This window comes from Phyllostomus discolor, chromosome X (assembly GCF_004126475.2).
Source record: "Phyllostomus discolor isolate MPI-MPIP mPhyDis1 chromosome X, mPhyDis1.pri.v3, whole genome shotgun sequence".
Classification (NCBI taxonomy): domain Eukaryota; kingdom Metazoa; phylum Chordata; class Mammalia; order Chiroptera; family Phyllostomidae; genus Phyllostomus; species Phyllostomus discolor.
Window position 1 is genome coordinate 93079027 of NC_050198.1, and position 17283 is coordinate 93096309.

At 39.9% G+C, this 17283-nt stretch overlaps 1 protein-coding gene across 4 annotated transcripts in view; it reads left to right on the plus strand.

Annotated features, from left to right (window-relative positions):
- The window catches only part of NEXMIF (neurite extension and migration factor), a 189461-nt gene that overhangs the window by 91043 nt on the left and 81135 nt on the right, over positions 1-17283 (plus strand). The window contains exon 2 of one of the 4 annotated variants that reach the window (XM_036016888.1): positions 1395-1450. The exons of the other annotated variants lie outside the window; for them this stretch is intronic. The gene's annotated coding sequence lies outside the window, so the exon portion shown is untranslated. The remainder of the gene's footprint in view (positions 1-1394; positions 1451-17283) is intronic. 4 annotated transcript variants of the gene reach the window in all.

A 17283-nucleotide genomic window follows, 5' to 3' on the forward strand; every position in this document is an offset into this window, starting at 1 on the left:
CAGTTTCTTCTGCCACCCCAACCACCACTGGTTTTTACAGCCAGAATTTATAGAGACTTATCTTCCTGGTGCTACAAGCCTGGGCTGTGTGGTCTAATCTGGGGTATGGATTCCTTTGCTCCCAAAGTATCCCTCCCAATTTTTATACACCACACATGGATGTGGGACTGCCCATCCTCATCTCTGCACCTCCCCATGCCACTCTGTGTCTCTGCACCTCTCCACACCTCTCCATGATTCTGTGCCTCTCTGCACATCTGCACCCCTTCTACCCATCAGGATGAATGTCGCTTCTTTAAATCTTTGGTTGTCTGACTTCCTTACAGCTCAATTTTCTGACAATTCTGGGTGATATTTGTTCTGTAGTCTAGTTGTAATTTTTGCCATAGTTGTACGAGGAAGCAAAGTGTGTTTATCTACACCTCCATCTTGACACAACCATGCTCTTCATTTTCACCAGTTATTTAGAAAACATACACTGATATGTAATACATATACATATTTATGGACAGATAACTGTGTTATGCCATTTAAATAAGAAGTCACTGTGGCTTTCTCATGAGCTCACAGCTTACCTTCCTTTCAGTGTCTCATTTATTCGCTCCTCTTATAAGAACCTGAGCAAATAGTTACATGTAATCATTGTCCTGCTGAATGAGTACTCTCTAATAGTGTGACCTTTTTCGGCCTTGCATTGCTACTCTTGTTTTGCTTTCTTCACATTGGTCTGTTCAGCCCTTCTGTGGTGTTTCTATTTCTGCCTTTGTAGATGAGAACATACCTTTGAAAAAATGTAGAAATGGTAGGCAGTAAGAGAGGCTGGTCAAGACAATAGAGAAATTCTTCTGTCCATTCCTTTTCTATTAGATTGGCTGAACTATAGCATGTGACAAAAGCAGGAAACAGAAAAATTATAACTATGCACTGTAGTCTGTTTCTGTTAGGAGGTAATCATTATGTACCAAAATGAGAATCTGGTCAGCGTAAGGAACACATAAAAAAATAGTTCTTGTGCTTGCTGTTATATAGGACTATTGGTATGTGTAGGAGTTTGAGGGAAAATTAATTCTGTCATGTCTAGAACTATCACATGTTGCCTTTTCCAGAAGTCTGTGCAAGGTGGACTCTCAGTATGTGCAAGCTTTGTAAATCATGAGCTGTTTTAGTTTTTGATACACAGGAGAAAATATGGCCCCTAATGAGGATTGTCAACTCCTGACTCCACAGTAAAATAAGAAAAAGGATTAGGTGGAGGAAGACTTCAGAGACTGTCATAAAGATGAGATTTTCTGTTCCTTTTAAAGGCTAACATGAGACAAACCTCAAAGTAATAGTGCTTTTTATAGAATGGTTTGTTGCTCTAAGTGACTTTAGCTTAATTTATTGTTTTACAGTTGTCTGATAGTCAAGAAGACCACTAAATCAGAAGCAATCATAACACATTCTCTCTGTGAGTAGAACATAGTACTATTATTTAAGTCTGTTTTTAATATTTTATTGTTTATGCTATTAAAGTTAGTTATTTTAAAAGAAGAAAACAGCTACCAGGAATCAAGAGACTGACCCAAAATTACACAACTTGGTAGCATTTATTTTATGACAATACTAATCTAGATTGGCACTTCATTGCCTATTCTCAAAGGTGTACAGTAAATTGGTTGGCTATGTAGTCAATTATAGTGTAAGCAGCATGACTGTTTTAACTTCAACTGGATACCTGTAGCACAGAAGCAGAATGGGAGTCTTTGAAATGATGTAGTACTTGTAATTTGGTATGGTGCATATTCCTACAACTACTATGTCATCTACTCCAACATAGTACTTCAAACACTGAAGTTTAACCCTTCTTTTTTCTCTATTCTCATTGGAGATTATTAGCTAGTTACACTCTTCCCCCTCCTCCTTTTGTCTCATCCAAAACAAGTTAAAACCTTTCCTATTAAAGAATTATTTTTCTTTCTGCAAACTAACCCACCTTCTTCTCTACTCCACAACCTTATTTACAGTCTGAAAGATCCAAGTAACTTAGACCCTGTCTCCAACCCATTTTTATCATTGTTTTTTGTGGTTTTCTTTCTCTATTCTTAACTCCTCAGCACATAGTATTGGACATGCTGTTTTCTCCACTGCATAATTAAGAAACTATATGCCCCAATTATATGGAATATCTTTTTTTTTAACCTGCCTCCTGTGTCATCTACCCATGAAGGCAGCAAGACAAAATATTTTGGGAATAGCTTTCTTTTCCGTGGGAGTGAAGTGGGGGGGGAGAGGGATTTGTTCTGACTTATTTCTCGCTTCTATCCAGAGGTTTATTCGAGCTGCCTTGAATCAGCTCTTGATAACCAATTGTGCACATTGCTTCCCAACTCTAAGCTTATATTCAGTGATGAGTTCATGTTCAGGGACTGGTAGTTTGAAATTAGCCATGGTGGTAATATTTGCCTCATGGAAATCAGCAAAGGCAATGAAGCAAGCCTCTTCACCCCTCAAACTGGTTGTTAAACATTTACCACCATATGACTACCTGCTTTAAAATCATTCTTGATCAGAAAGTTTATCTAAGTACACATCTGCTTCCAGTATTTTGTAAACATGATCAAAAAGTAGTTACTCAAAACCATATATCTATCTATATATCTATATCTATATCTATATCTTTCTGTCTACTTGAAGATTTAAGACTGGAAAATGTAAAACTAAGCTTAAGAAATCAGGCAAGAATTATAATGTAACTGGACAGGATCACCTACCATTCTGACACTACATCTTTAAAACTCTATTAGTAGTTTCAGTGTACCCAAGGTAGCTGCTGTTACATTCAGCAGGTAGCTGTTAGATACTGAGTATCAGTTAGATGTTTATAAGTGCCCCTTTTAAGGTAAATGAGCCATGTAAGATGCTACATATTGGGACACAAAGGGCAATACCATGGGAAATGAACTCAATTCTATTTTGAAAGCATTTCTCTTCATACTGAAGATTATGTGTGACAAGCAGCATGACTATAACACTTTCTCATTCTGTTTGTATTCTTATATCTCTGACACTCCTAGAAACAGCTCGTCTGCAAATGATTTCAGTTTGCTACCATATTCTCCATAACAAATCACTTATAATGAACTTCATCTATGCATTAGAAATAATGTTAAGTTCAGAAGGATATTGAACAGTGACTGTGTTGGTCGTTTGTGCTCCTGGGATGCAGCTTGGTGAGATTCCTCATTCATCTTTGTGCTAAACCCTCAGCACAATGACCTGGTAGCTAGAATGCTTGTGGAACTGGTACACTGTTATTCACCACTTCTGGCAGTCCAGCAAAGTTTTTACAGGTAATACAGGGGAGCCCAGTGATGCTTTAGCCCATGTAATAGTAAGATACTGTTATCTTATTCCCTTTCACAATCTAGCAACAAAGTGGGACTAATTCACATGTTGATTGGGCCAGACTATGATGGCCAGGATCCTGAAACAATACAGATTCACACAATGGTTTGGGGAAGTAAATAGAAAGACTACCAGTTAAGGAGTGAGTTAGATAGATAAAGGTGGCAATCTGTAACAAGGTAACAAGAAATAAGATAGCAGCAGAGTAGGTGGAAGCTACACACACCTCCTCCTAGGACCAAACTGGAATTATAAAACATAAAACAATCAACCTGAATAACCAACAAAAGACTAGCTGAATAGATCCTGTAACAAAGGATTTACAGAAATGCCACATCAAGACTGGTAGGAATAGGGAGGAATGTGAAAGGGCTGGCCCTGCTCTCATGGGCAGCAGCTGAAATCCTGGAGGGATATCTCAGCTACAAAGTTTCCCCCTGAGAAGCATGGGGTGTCAACCTCACACTGGGCTCCCCAGCCCAAAACACCACAGCCAAGAAGAGGCACCCACATGACATCTGGTTGTAAAAAGAAGAAGGCATTCTGTCTGCTAGGGAGAGACAGGAGTCTGCTAGAGACACAGGCATGCTCTTAAAGGGACAAGGCACAAAAATCTCATCACAGCCACTCAACCAGGGCTACACTGCAAGGAGGGCAGAGTAGAATAAAGTCATGTGAGGAGAGACTGGAGTTTGTGGCTCTGGAGAGAGAGCTGAAGGGACAGCCATAGGAACCTGGCACTGAGTCCCTCTTTCACACTGCAGATGACATCTTTCCTGGGTGGAGCACTCTCCTACTAACTGCTACAGCCTGGAAGAATGCCATATCTCCACCCTCTGAACTCCTGCTTCCCAGCCCTGTGGTGCTTGTGCACTGGTGTAAAGGTCTGGGCAGACTCAGGAAATGTCAGCGACTGAGTTGTCTGGCTTTGCGATAGGTCTATTCCCTCTACTTTCCCAGGAACCTGACTGGGACCTCCCCCTTACAGAAGATCAACTATGACCCACCTTCCTGACTCCTGGTGGCTTTGCTCTGCCAAGGTATAGGCAGAATATAGGACATACTGTGTTGTGTGGCTCTGGGATGGAGGCCACTACCCCCAACTTCACCTAAGCCTGGCTGGCACCACCTCCTTACAGGAGATCCTGTAGCCCCATGAGTCTCAGCAGCCCTACCCTACAGAGACTGGGCTTCTGGAAGAATCTGGGACAGACCAAGTGGTGTGACTCGAGAATGAGGCCATTTTTTTCCTATCACACCTGACTGGTGCAGAGTCCTCCCTTCACATGGACAAAATTTAGACTGTTTAGCCTGCTCAACTCTATCCTGATGACTCCCTGAGACCTTGCCCTACCACAAAGGTGGCAGCTTGACTTGGTATATTGTGGGATATTTGATGAATGTTCTCAGGACATCATTGGCATTGAATTTGAACCCATATTAATTTAGTGAACACCATGTGCCCCTGCCTGGTAACTCGCTGAGAACATACCTCATGCAACTTGGGTACCACCAGAGGCCCTTGTAGTGACTGAGTCTCACAGGCAGCTGACAGTAACAGGGAAACCAAGGTAGATTTTGGGATGCCTTGGGCATTTTGCTGACCTTCCCTTGGATTCAGTACTGGTGGAAGAAACCTTGGTAAACAGTTTGGTCCTTTCCATGCACACACAGACCCAGAAGGGGCAGCCACAAACTGCAGATTGCTTTGCACCTAGAAACAGGTTGCCCAGGGCCAGTTATAGGCAGCATCTGACATTGGTCTACACCAGAATATCACCCAAGAGGACTCAGAACTAACGCATCCAGTGGCCAGCTTTAGACAACATCAGAGCAGGATCCAATTAGCTTCACAAGTGGTATATCCAAAGGGAGATCTCAACAGGTACCAGACCCTGTTGAAGTGAATTCCACTTTTTGTGGTCAACACCTACACAGCAGCTTATCATACACTGTGGTCAAGGCGATCCTCACAGTCAGCCCACCTGAGGGTCAAACCCACACATGAATGGGAAAATAACAATCAAGACTTAATTTAAGTGTCTGTTCAGGTGTTTTGCCATGGAATACTATGCAACAGAAGGAACTCCTAACCTTCATGAAAGCATGGATGGAACTGGAGAGCATTATGCAAAATGAAATAAGCCAGGTAGTGAAAGACAAATAGCATATCATCTCACCTATAAGTGGAACCTAATGAACAAAACAAGGAGATGAGCAAAATAGAACCAGAGACTTGGAAATAAAGAACAAACTGACAGTGACCAGAGGGGAGGGGGATAATGGGGAAAAGAAGCAGAAGGAGCAAACAAAGGAACACAAACAGAGGACTCATGGGCATGGACATTGGAGGGGATTGACTGTGGGAGTCAGGGAGGATGGGGTAAGGGAGGGAAGTGGGGAAAAAAGTGAGACAACTGTAATTGAACAACAATAAAAATTTTTAATAGACTGAATTAAAGCAAAGAGATCTCACATAACCCACACAAGGGACAATCCTGGAACACTCAATTCAGGTGATCAGGGACACTGTGCCATTGGATCTCATAAAACATCTACTATATAAGGCCACCATACCAAGACAGGGAGACATAGCAGAGCTACCTAATACATAGTAACAAAAACAAAAAGGCAGGCAAAATTGGGAGACAAAGAAACATGTCCCAAACATATCCCAGACGAAAAAGATAAATGAAATAGAGGCAAGCAATTTACCAGATATAGAGTTCAAAAAATGATTATAAGGATGCTCAAGGAAATTAGTGAACTACAACAGCATGAAAAAGGACACAGAAACCATAAAAAGTACCACTGAGAAATGAAGACTGCAATATCTGAAATAAAGAATACACTAGAAGAAATAAACAGTAGCTTGGGTAACGCAGAGGATCAAATCAGCGATTTGGAAGTCAAAGTAGCAGAAAACACCCAATCACAACAGCAAAGAGAAAAAAAGAATTTAAAAAATGAGGATAGTTTAAGGGACTTTTGGGACAACGTGAAATGTGGCAACATCCACATCATAAAGGTACCAGAAGAAGAGAGAGCAAGATATCAAGAACCTACTTGAAGAAATAATGACTAAAATCTTCCCTAACCTAGTGAAGGAAAATATACACAATTCCAGGAAGTATAGAGTCTCAAGATAAATCCAAGGAGGTCACAACAAAGACACATTATAAATGACAAAGGTTAAAGACAAAGACAGAATCTAACAGCTGAGTAGTATTCCACTATGTAAATGTCTCATAGTTGTTTTTATCCATTCATCTATTAATGTACATTTGGGGTGCTTCTACATCTTGGCAATTGTAAAAAAAAAAAAAAAAAAAAAAAGTACCCTTTGAAACAGTATGGATGGGCCTGGAGAACATTATACCAAGTGAAATAACCCAGTCAGAGAAATACAACTACCATATGATTTCACTCATATGTGGAATCTAATGAACAAACTGAACTAATGAGAAAAACAGAGACAGACTCATAGATGGAGAGCAGATGACAGCTAGTGGGGGTGGGGTGGTTAGGGTGTGGAGGGATTGAGCAAAAAAGAAAAAGAACGTGTGGACATGGACAACAGTGTGGTGATTGCTAGGGGGAAGGGGATAAAAGGGGACTAAATGGTAATTGAAAAAGTACAATAATGATTACATGAAAAAAAGACAAAGAGGAACTTTTAAAACTTTTTAAAGTATGTTTAATTGATTTTGCTATTACAGTTGTCCCATTTTTTCCTCCCTTTTATCTCCCTTTGTCCTGCATCCTCCTCCCTCCAACATTCCCTCCATTAGTTCATATCCATGGGTTTTACATAAAGTTCTTTGCATTTTCCATTTCCTATACTAATCTTAATCACCCCTTGTCTATTTTGTACTACCAATTATGCTTCCTATTCCCTGTACCTTTTCCCCATTCTCTGCCCTCCCCTCTCCCTGCTGATAACCCTCCATGTGATATCCATTTCTATGGTTCTGTTCCTGTTCTAGTTGTTTACTTTGTTGTGTTTTTTTAGGTTCACTTGTTGATAATTGTGAGTTTGTTGTCATTTTACTGTTCATAGTTTTGATCATCTTTGTTTTCTTAGATAAGTCCCTTTAATATTTCATATAGTCGGCTTGGTGATGATGAACTCCTTTAACTTGACCTTATCTGAGAAGCACTTTATCTGCCCTTCCATTCTAAATGAAAGCTTTGCTGGATAGAGTAATCTTGGATGAAGGTCCTTGCCTTTCATGACTTGGAATACTTCTTTCCAGTCCCTTCTTGCCTGCAAGGTCTCTTTTGAGAAATCAGCTGACAGTCTGATGGTAACTCCTTTGTAGGTAACTGTCTCCTTTTCTCTTGCTGCTTTTAAGATTCTCTCCTTCCCTTTAATCTTGGGAAATGTAATTATGATGTGTCTTGGTTTGTGCTTCCTTGGGTCCAACTTCTTTGGGACTCTGAGCTTTCTGGACTTCCTGGAAGTCTATTTCCTTCACCAAATTGGGGAAGTTCTCCTTCAGTCTTTATTCAAATAAGTTTTCAATTTCTTGCTCTTCCTCTTCTCCTTTGACACTCCTATGATTTGGATTTTGGAACATTTAAAGTTGTCCCAGAGTTTCTTAAGCCTCTCCTTATTTTTTTGAATTCTTGTTTTTTCATTGTATTCTGACTGAATGTTTATTTCTGCCCCCTGCTCCAAATTGTTAATTGGAGTCCTGATTTTCTTCCCTTCCTTGTTGATTCCCTGTATATGTTTCTTTATTTCACTTTGCATAGCCTTCACTTTTCCCTCTATTTTGTGACCATACTGAACCATTTCTGTGAGCATCCTGGTTACCAGTGTTTTGAACTCTACATCCATTGGTTGGCTATATCTTCATCGCTTAGTTCTATTTTTGGAGCTTTGATCTGTCCTTTCTCTTGAGCCACATTTCTTTGTCTCAGCGCACCTGTTATGTAGTAAGGGGCAGAGCCTTAGGTATTGGCCAGGGTAGGGCAACCCACATCACTGCGTTGTGGTGCTGTGTGTTGGGGAGTTTGGGGTTTTTTAAATTGTTGTTGTCCTTTTGCTTGTGTGAGCAGGAAAAGTGTATTTACCTATGCCTCCATGGCTGGAAGTCTGGCTGAGTAATATTGTTTTCTATGGATATATCACATTGTTTATCCATCTAAGTTGAGGGACATTTTGAGTTAACACATTTTGGCTACAGTGAGTAATGCTGCTATGAATATTCATAATACAAGTTTTTTCTGTGGTTCTATGTTTTCAATTGAGAGGAAATGCTGGGTCACAAGGTAACTAATTTTTGAAGAAACTGCCAGTCTGTTTTCCAGAGCAGCTGCGCAATTTTTCATTCCCACCAGGCATGTAGGAGGGTTTCAATTTCTTCACATCCTTGCCAACATTGTTGTTATCTGACTTTATGATAATAGCCATCCTAAGTAGGTAGGAAGTGGTATCTCATTATGAAGTTTATTTACATTTTCCTGATGACAAATAATGTTGAGCATTTTTTCATCTACTTATTGGCCATTTGTATATCTTCTTTACAGAAATGTCTATTTAAACCCTTTGCTTTGCTCATTTTCAAATTGTATCATTGGAGTTTTATTGCTGAATTGTAGGTATTCTTTATATTTTCTGGATACATGCCCCTTATCAGATATGTGATTGCAAGTATTTTTCTATGTTCTATGGGTTGTTTCACCATTTTTTGATGGTGTCCTTTGCAGCACAAAAATTTTTATCTTATTGTATTTTTTTACCATTTTATTTCCTTATTTATTTATTTATTTTTAAAATATATTTTATTGATTATACTATTACAGTTGTACCATTTCCCCCTTCACTCCCCTCCACCCTGCACAACCTCTCCCACCCACATTCCCCCCTTTAGTTCATGTCCATGTGTCATAAGTTCTTTGCCTTCTACATTTCTCATACTATTCTTACCCTCCCCCTGTCTATTCTCTACCTAACATCTATGCTACTTATTCTCTGTACCTTTTCCCCCTCTCTCCTCCTCCCACTCCCCTGTTGCTAACCCTCCATGTGATCTCCATTTCTGTGGTTCTGTTCCTGTTCTAGTTGTTTGCTTAGTTTCTTTTTGTTTTTGTTTTAGGTGTGGTTGTTCGTAATTGTGAGTTTGCTGTCCTTTTACTATACATGTTTTTGATCTTCTTTTCCTTAGATAAGTCCCTTTAACATTTCATAAAATAAGGGCTTGGTGATGATGAACGCCTTTCACTTGACATTATCTGAGAAGCACTTTGTCTGCCCTTCCATTCTAAATGAAAGCTTTGCTGGATAGAGTAATCTTGGATGGAGGTCCTTGTCTTTCATGACTTGGAATACTTCTTTCCAGCCCCTTCTTGCCTGTAAGGTCTCTTTGGAGAAATCAGCTGACAGTCTGATGGGAACTCCTTTGTAGGTTACTGTCCCTTTATCTCTTGCTGCTTCTAGAATTCTCTCCTTCATTTTTCCCTTGGCTAATGTAATTATGATGTGTCTTGGTGTGTTCCTCCTTGGGTCCAACTTCTTTGGGACTCTCTGAGCTTCCTGGACTTCCTGGAAGTCTATTTCCTTGGCCAGGTTGGGGAAGTTCTCCATTATTATTTGTTCAAATAACTTTTCCACTTGTTGCTCTTCCTCTTCTTTTTCTGGTACCCCTATAATTCAGATGTTGGAACATTTAAAGATGTCCCAGAGGTTCCTAAGCCTCTCCTCATTTTTTTGAATTCTTATTTGTTCATTTTTTGTGTGTGGTTGTTCCTTTCTTCCTTCTGGTCCACTCCATTGATGTGAGACCCAGCTTTCTTTCCATCACTATTGGTTGCCTGTGTATTTTTCTTCATTTCACGTATTGTGGCCTTCATTTTTTCACCTAATTTGCGACCAAAATCACCCAATTCTGTGAGCATCCTGATCACCAGTGTTTTGAACTGTGCATCTGATAGGTTGGCTATCTCTCGGTTGCTTAAAAGGATGGGTTCTGGGGCTTTCGTTTTGTCTTCTGTTTGAGCCATCTCTCTCTCTCTCTCTCTCTCTCTCTCTCTCTCTCTCTCTCTCTCTCTCTCTCTCTTTTTGGTCTGGTCGCACTTGTATGGCTGAGGGGGTGAAGCCTTAGGTGTTCACCAGAGCTGGGCACCCCAGTCGCTGGGTTGTGACATTTATGTGGGGGCGGGGTCAAGAGGGAACAATGGCACTTGCTCCACTTTCCATGGGACCTTAGTCCCTTCTGCTGCTTCCCCTGAGCAAACTGGGCCCCTCTGGTGCCAATTCCCGTGTGGGTGGGCTTATGCACGCTGTGGGACTTTCTAAGGACCTCTCCTGTGAGGCTGGGTGTCTCTCCGTGCTCCTCAACTCCCACAGGTGTTTTCAATCAGTGTCCTGAGGTTCTATTTCCCAGTGCTGGAATCCTGGTTTGCGTGCACTGCCTTGCTTCACAATCGCTGCCTCACTGGGTCTGCTGGTTGCCACCCCTTGGCCAGGGTCTGCCAGCTGCTGCTTGTGTGCTTTGGGTCCACCTGCTGTGGTCTAGCGTGCCCCAGATACCTTACCCATCCCTGGATGCCTTGCATCCCCAGTCCCAACGCTCTCTGCTCTCTGCACCACAACCCACGCTAGGCCGTCTGACTCTGCCTCTCCTACCGGTCTGGATGAAAGGGTTTATTTCAACTTCTTGGTTGTCCAACTTCCATTCAGATCAATTTTCTGTCAGTTTTGGTTGTTATTCTGCTTCTAAATCATTGTTGTCCCTATCTTGGTTGTGCGAGGAGGCACAGTGCATCCACCTATGCCTCCATCTTGGCCAGAAATCCCCCATATTTTAAAATATATTTTATTTATTTATTTTTAGAGAGACAGGAAGGAAGGAACAAAAAGGGAGGAAAACATTGATGTGAGAGAAACATTGATCGGTTTCCTATTGCACACCACTAACTGCACAATAGGGGTGTGTAATACCAAATTGCACAATACCAATTTCTCTCATTACTAGTGATATTAATTTTGATCATATAAGATTTTCTAAACTGGATGTTTTGAAATTTTATCTGAGTTGAGCAATACTTCCAGATCAGAGCAGCAGAGATATAAATAAGGTTTACACAATATTTCTTTGACCTTTGGGGTACCAAAGATAGCAGACTTTTATTTTTAAAATAATTTTATTTTAATTATTGTTCAAGTACAATTTTCTATCTTTTACTCCCATCCCAGCCCACCCCGCTAGCCCTCCCCACCTGCCTCCCATTTCCACCCCCCCTAGTTTTTGTCAGGTGTCCTTTATACCTGTTCCTGTAAACCCTTCCCCTTTTCCCCTGAAATACCCTCCCCTTTTCCCTCTGAACACTGTCAGCCTGTTTTCTATTTCAGTGTCTTTGGTTATACTTTGCTTGTTTCTTTGTTTTGTTGATAGCAGACTTTTAAAAGTGGCTTTTCAAGTTGCTGATTACACTTATTTTCTCATATTGGATTGTCTTGGAAGAGTTACGGTGATCATACCAACTCTTTGGGGTAATGGGTATATCATTGGGCAGTATAGTATAAAGAATGACAGCTCAGGAGTCTGGTTACCTCAGTTAAAATTTTAGCTCTGCAATTTGTAATTGTGTGATGATCATGGGTAAATTACTTATATCACTAAGAATTGATTTTTTCTGATTTGTGAGAGGGGCTAGTTAAAGTGTGTACCTCATATAGATTCTGTGAGGAATAAATGAAATAATGTTCATTTGGCTTGTAATAAAAAATCAAATGTTAGCTGTTGATAATATGAAGGTAAATTTATAGCATCTGGCCCACATACCAATAAAACTAAGCCTATTTTATCTTGAAAAAATTTTTCAAAGATTGCTGAACCCTTCCCTGCCTTGAGTCTTTCAGTTTGCTTCTCTCCAAGGTTTTCATTTATATTTTGATAGTAAGAATATATTTCTTTTATAAGGTACCTTTAGAAGAAGCATCTAGAGTTTAAAGGTGTTCACATATTTTGAGGAATTCTACAAGAAGATACATAATCAGGCTTATAATCAGTTTTCAATTGCTATAAATTTTATTAACATGTTAGGTTTTTAAAAATTCCCTTGTGGTTGCCTCCCTCTATTGTCCTTTTAAAACTTCTAAAAAGGAAGAAGAGCAGCATAAGGAATAGGGAAAAATGAAATCAGTCAATCTTGCTACTGTGGTAATAGGAGGAAAGAAAAAAAATTAAAAATTAGTTAAATGAGATTTTGACATACTTTTTAAAAATATTTTATTTATTTTATTTTTAGAGAGGGAAGGGAGGGAGATAGAGAGAGAGAGAAACATCAATGTGCGGTTGCTGGGGGTTATGGCCTGCAACCCAGGAATGTACCCTGGCTGGGAATCGAACCTGGGACACTTTGGTTCCCAGCCCGCGCTCAATCCACTGAGCTATGCCAGCCAGGGGTAGATTTTGACATACTTTTCATCATCAATTTTTTCTCTGACCACTAGCATTTTAGAATATTGAGAGCTAGTTTTATATAGGAGTAATGGAAAACTAGCTAGTGCTAAAGAAATATGCCATGGCAGAGACAAGGTACTTTTTCCCCTTTCAGGAATCACTGACCCAAAATTCAGAGACCAAATAAAACTAAAAAAAGTCAATCTATGTTAGTTATAGCTTTTTTTCTGTATTTATTGGGATGTTATTGACATATAGCATTGTGTTAATTTAGTTGTACAACATGACTTAATACACATATATCATGCAAAATGATTGCCACAATAAGGTTAAATGAACACATCTATCACCTCACATAATTAACATTTCTTTTTTTAAAGATTTTATGTATTTATTTTTAGAGAGAGAGGAAGGGAGGGAAAAAGAGAGGGCAAGAAACACCACTTGGTTGCCCCTTGCACGCCCCCTACTGAGAACCTGGCCCACAACCCAGGCATGTGTCCTGAGTGGGAATCGAACCAGCGACCCCTCGGTTCACAGTCTGGCACTCAGTCCACTGAGGCATACCAGCCAGGGCAACATTTCTTTTTGTGATGAAACCATTTAAAATCTCTCTTACCATGTTTCAAGTATATAATACAGTATCGTTAACTATAATCATCATGCTGTAGTTTAGATACTCAGAACTTATTCATCTTATTACACTAAGTTTGTACCTTTGACCAACATCTTTTCATTTTCCCCACTTCCCCAGCCCATGGTAACCACCATGTTAATTGGTTTCTTTGAGTTGGGCTTTTATAGATTCCATATGTAAGTGCCTCATAAAACCTACACATAGACAAACACACTGACTTTAAAAAGTTGAAAACAGGAATCAAGGTAAATATCACAAATAATTTAAATGTTCTTCACTTTTGTATCATTATTAATAAAAGGGTAGAAAAGAAGAAAGGGGAAGAAGAGATCATTAATGTTGGAGAAAATGGGGGAAGTACAGGAAGAAAAGACAGAAAAGGGTCCTTATTTAAAGAAAAACAACCCTGGCTGGTGTGGCTCAGTGGATTAAGTGCTGGCCTGCAAACTGAGGAGTCACTGATTAGATTTCCAGCCAGGGCACATGCCTGGGTTACAGGCCAGGTCCCCAGTAGGGGGCAGGTAAGAGGCAACCACACATTGATGTTTCTCTCCCTCTCTCTTCCTCCCTTCCCCTCTCTCTAAAAATAAATAAATAAAATCTTTTTAAAAATAAAGAAGTAAACAGTTGTTTTCTACTAAAGCATGGGAATTGAAGGTTAATATATCTATTATGTAAGATCACCTAAGACTAAAGATATTAGAGCTATTATTATTAGGGAAGTGAAGTTAAAGAAGTGGGGTTGTTTACCCTAAAGAGAGAAGACTGGGAAAGAGGTGGCATAATTTCTGTAGTTATATCTCTTCAAACATAAAAGAAAGATGATTTAGACTTCTATTACATGGCAGAAGCTATAGGAAAAGAAAGTTTGTCTCGACATATGTGAGCATGGAATGGGATGGCTACTTTCATGATGTAGTGAGTGTAGTTTTCACTGGAGTTACTTCAGCATCATGGAACTTTAGTTTAGGTGACTTTTAAGGTCTTCCTGTGGTATGTGACTATTAAAGGAATCTGGTATATTTTCTTTGACTATTAATAAAAGATAGTATGGAGAGCTTTTGTTGCCATGCCTTATCTTCTGGAAGATGGACCATAATGTTGTATGAACTGTGTGATAACTAGTGTAGTGTGAGACTTTTTCAATAAGAACTGATAGTTTAAGACTTAGGCCACAAGTATTAATGCTACATTAATCTTCCATTCTCATGAGTCCGTTCATAATGGCTAAAGACCAAGAATAAAAATAGCAAATTCATGTATTAAATTTCTGTTTAACTTTCTATTCCCAACATTATTTTTTTCACTGATAGCTTTTCCCCAGATTAGAAGTTTAAATAAAATATCTCTGAATCTTTCAAGCTTTTTTATTTCACACCAGTGAATGAAATACTTTCATATTTTAATTGTATAAATGACAGAATGGGATGAATAAGAATCAATAATTTAAATGGAGAAGTCAGATTTCACATTGGACTTTAAAGTTTATTAAAATACAATGTGTAAGAAATCTATATAAAATATGTGTTAATTTGTTAATGCTCACAGATTTCATGACCCTATTATTTATGTTATTGGAAGAGTTTAATAAGTCACAGCAGATACTATACGATTTCAGTACCATTTTCTTGCTAAGTCTCTACTGTTAGAGAAAAGGAATTACTTGTGATATAGAGCTTTCTTTTTATTTTAATTGTTGTTCAATTTTCTGCCTTTTACCCCATCCCAGCCCACCCCTCCAGCCCTCCACACCTCCCTCCCATTTCCACCCCCCTTGTTATTGTCTATGTGTCCTTTCTACTTGTTCCTGCATGATACAGAGATTTTTTTGTCATCTCTTCATATAAAAGTAAGAAATTTCAGACTTACGGATAGCTCATTCAGGAATCTATGTTTACTGATGAGATTTTAAAGAAAGTCTTCCAAGTGAAGGGGGATGCATTTAAGCAGGAGGATTATTAAGAAACCATTAAAATGGTTTTTTATATATTTTATTGATTATGCTATTACAGTTGTCCCATTTCCCCCCTTCACTCCCCTCCACCCTGTACACCCTCTCCCACCCACTTCCCCCTCTTAGTTCATGTCCATGTGTCATACTTATAAGTTCTTTAGCTTCTACCTTTCTCATACTATTCTTAACCTCCCCCGTCTATTTTCTACCTACAATCTATGCTACTTATTCTCTGTACCTTTCCCCCCTCTCTCCTCCTCCCACTCCCCTGTTGCTAACCCTCCATGTGATCTCCATTTCTGTGGTTCTCTTCCTGTTCTAGTTGTTTGCTTAGTTTCTTTTGGTTTTGCTTTAGGTGTGATTGTTAATAATTGTGAGTTTGCTGTCCTTTTACTATACATGTTTTTTTTGTCTTCTTTTCTTAGATAAGTCCCTTTAACATTTCATAAAATAAGGGCTTGGTGATGATGAACTCCTTTAACTTGACCTTATCTGAGAAGCACTTTATCTGCCCTTCCATTCTAAATGAAAGCTTTGCTGGATAGAGTAATCTTGGATGAAGGTCCTTGTCTTTCATGACTTGAAATACTTCTTTCCAGCCCCTTCTTGCCTGTAAGGTCTCTTTTGAGAAATCAGCTGACAGTCTGATGGGAACTCCTTTGTAGGTGACTGTCCCCTTATCTCTTGCTGCTTCTAGGATTCTCTCCTTCATTTTTACCTTGGCTAATGTAATTGTGATGTGCCTTGGTGTGTTTCTTCTTGGGTCCAACTTCTTTGGGACTCTCTGAGCTTCCTGGACTTCCTGAAAGTCTGTTTCCTTTGCCAGAATGGGGAAATTCTCCTTTATTATTTGTTCAAATACATCTTCAATCTGTTGCTCTACCTCTTCCCCTTCTGGTACCCCTATAATTCAGATGTTGGAACGTTTAAAGATGTCCCAGAGGTTTCTAAGCTTCTCCTCATTTTTTTGGATTCTTACTTCTCCATTCTTTTTTGTTTGGTTGTTTCTTTCTTCCTTCTGGTCCACTCTATTGTTTTGAGTCCCAGTTTCCTTCCCATCACTATTGGTTCCCTGTGCATTTTCCTTCATTTCTTTTATCGTAAACTGCATTTGTTCATCTAATTTGTGACCAAAATCAACCAATTCTGTGAGCTTTCTGATCACCAGTGTTTTGAACTGTGCATCTGATAGGTTAGCTATCTTTTGGTTGCTCAAAAGGATGAGTTCTGGGGCACTGATTTGTACTTCTGTTTGAGCCATCTCTCTCTCTCTCTCTCTCTCTCTCTCTTTGGGTCTGGTCACTCCTGTTATGGTGAGGGGCGGAGCCTTAGGTGTTCACCACGCCTGGGCATTTCAGTCGCTAGAGTGTAACGTTGTATGTGGGGGCGGGCTCAAGGGGGAACAATGGCGGTAGGTCTGTTCTCTGTGGGACCTCAGTCCCTTCCCTGGGATCCTGGGTTGTGCGCTCTGCCCTGGTCCACAATTGCCACCTCACTGGGTCTGCCAGCTGCCGCTTGCATACTCAGGGTCCACCCGCTGCGATCTTGTGCACCCCAGATGCCTTACGTGCTCCTGGTTGCCTTATGTGCCCAACTCTCCATGTTCTCCGCGCTGCGACCTGCGCCTCGCTGCTTGTCTCCACCCCTCCTACCTGTCTGGATGAACAGGTCTATTTCAACTTCCTGGCTGTCTGACTTCCATTCAGATAAATTTTCTGTCAGTTCTGGGTGTTATTCTGCTTCTAAATTGTTGTTCTTCCAGTCTTGGTTGTGCGTGGAGGTACAGTGCATCCACCTATGCCTCCATCTTGGCCAGAAGTCCAAAATCATTAAAATGTTAATCTAGCTTTTAAAAATTCTTTTATTTCTAAGTATAAAGAGGGTGTTTGCTT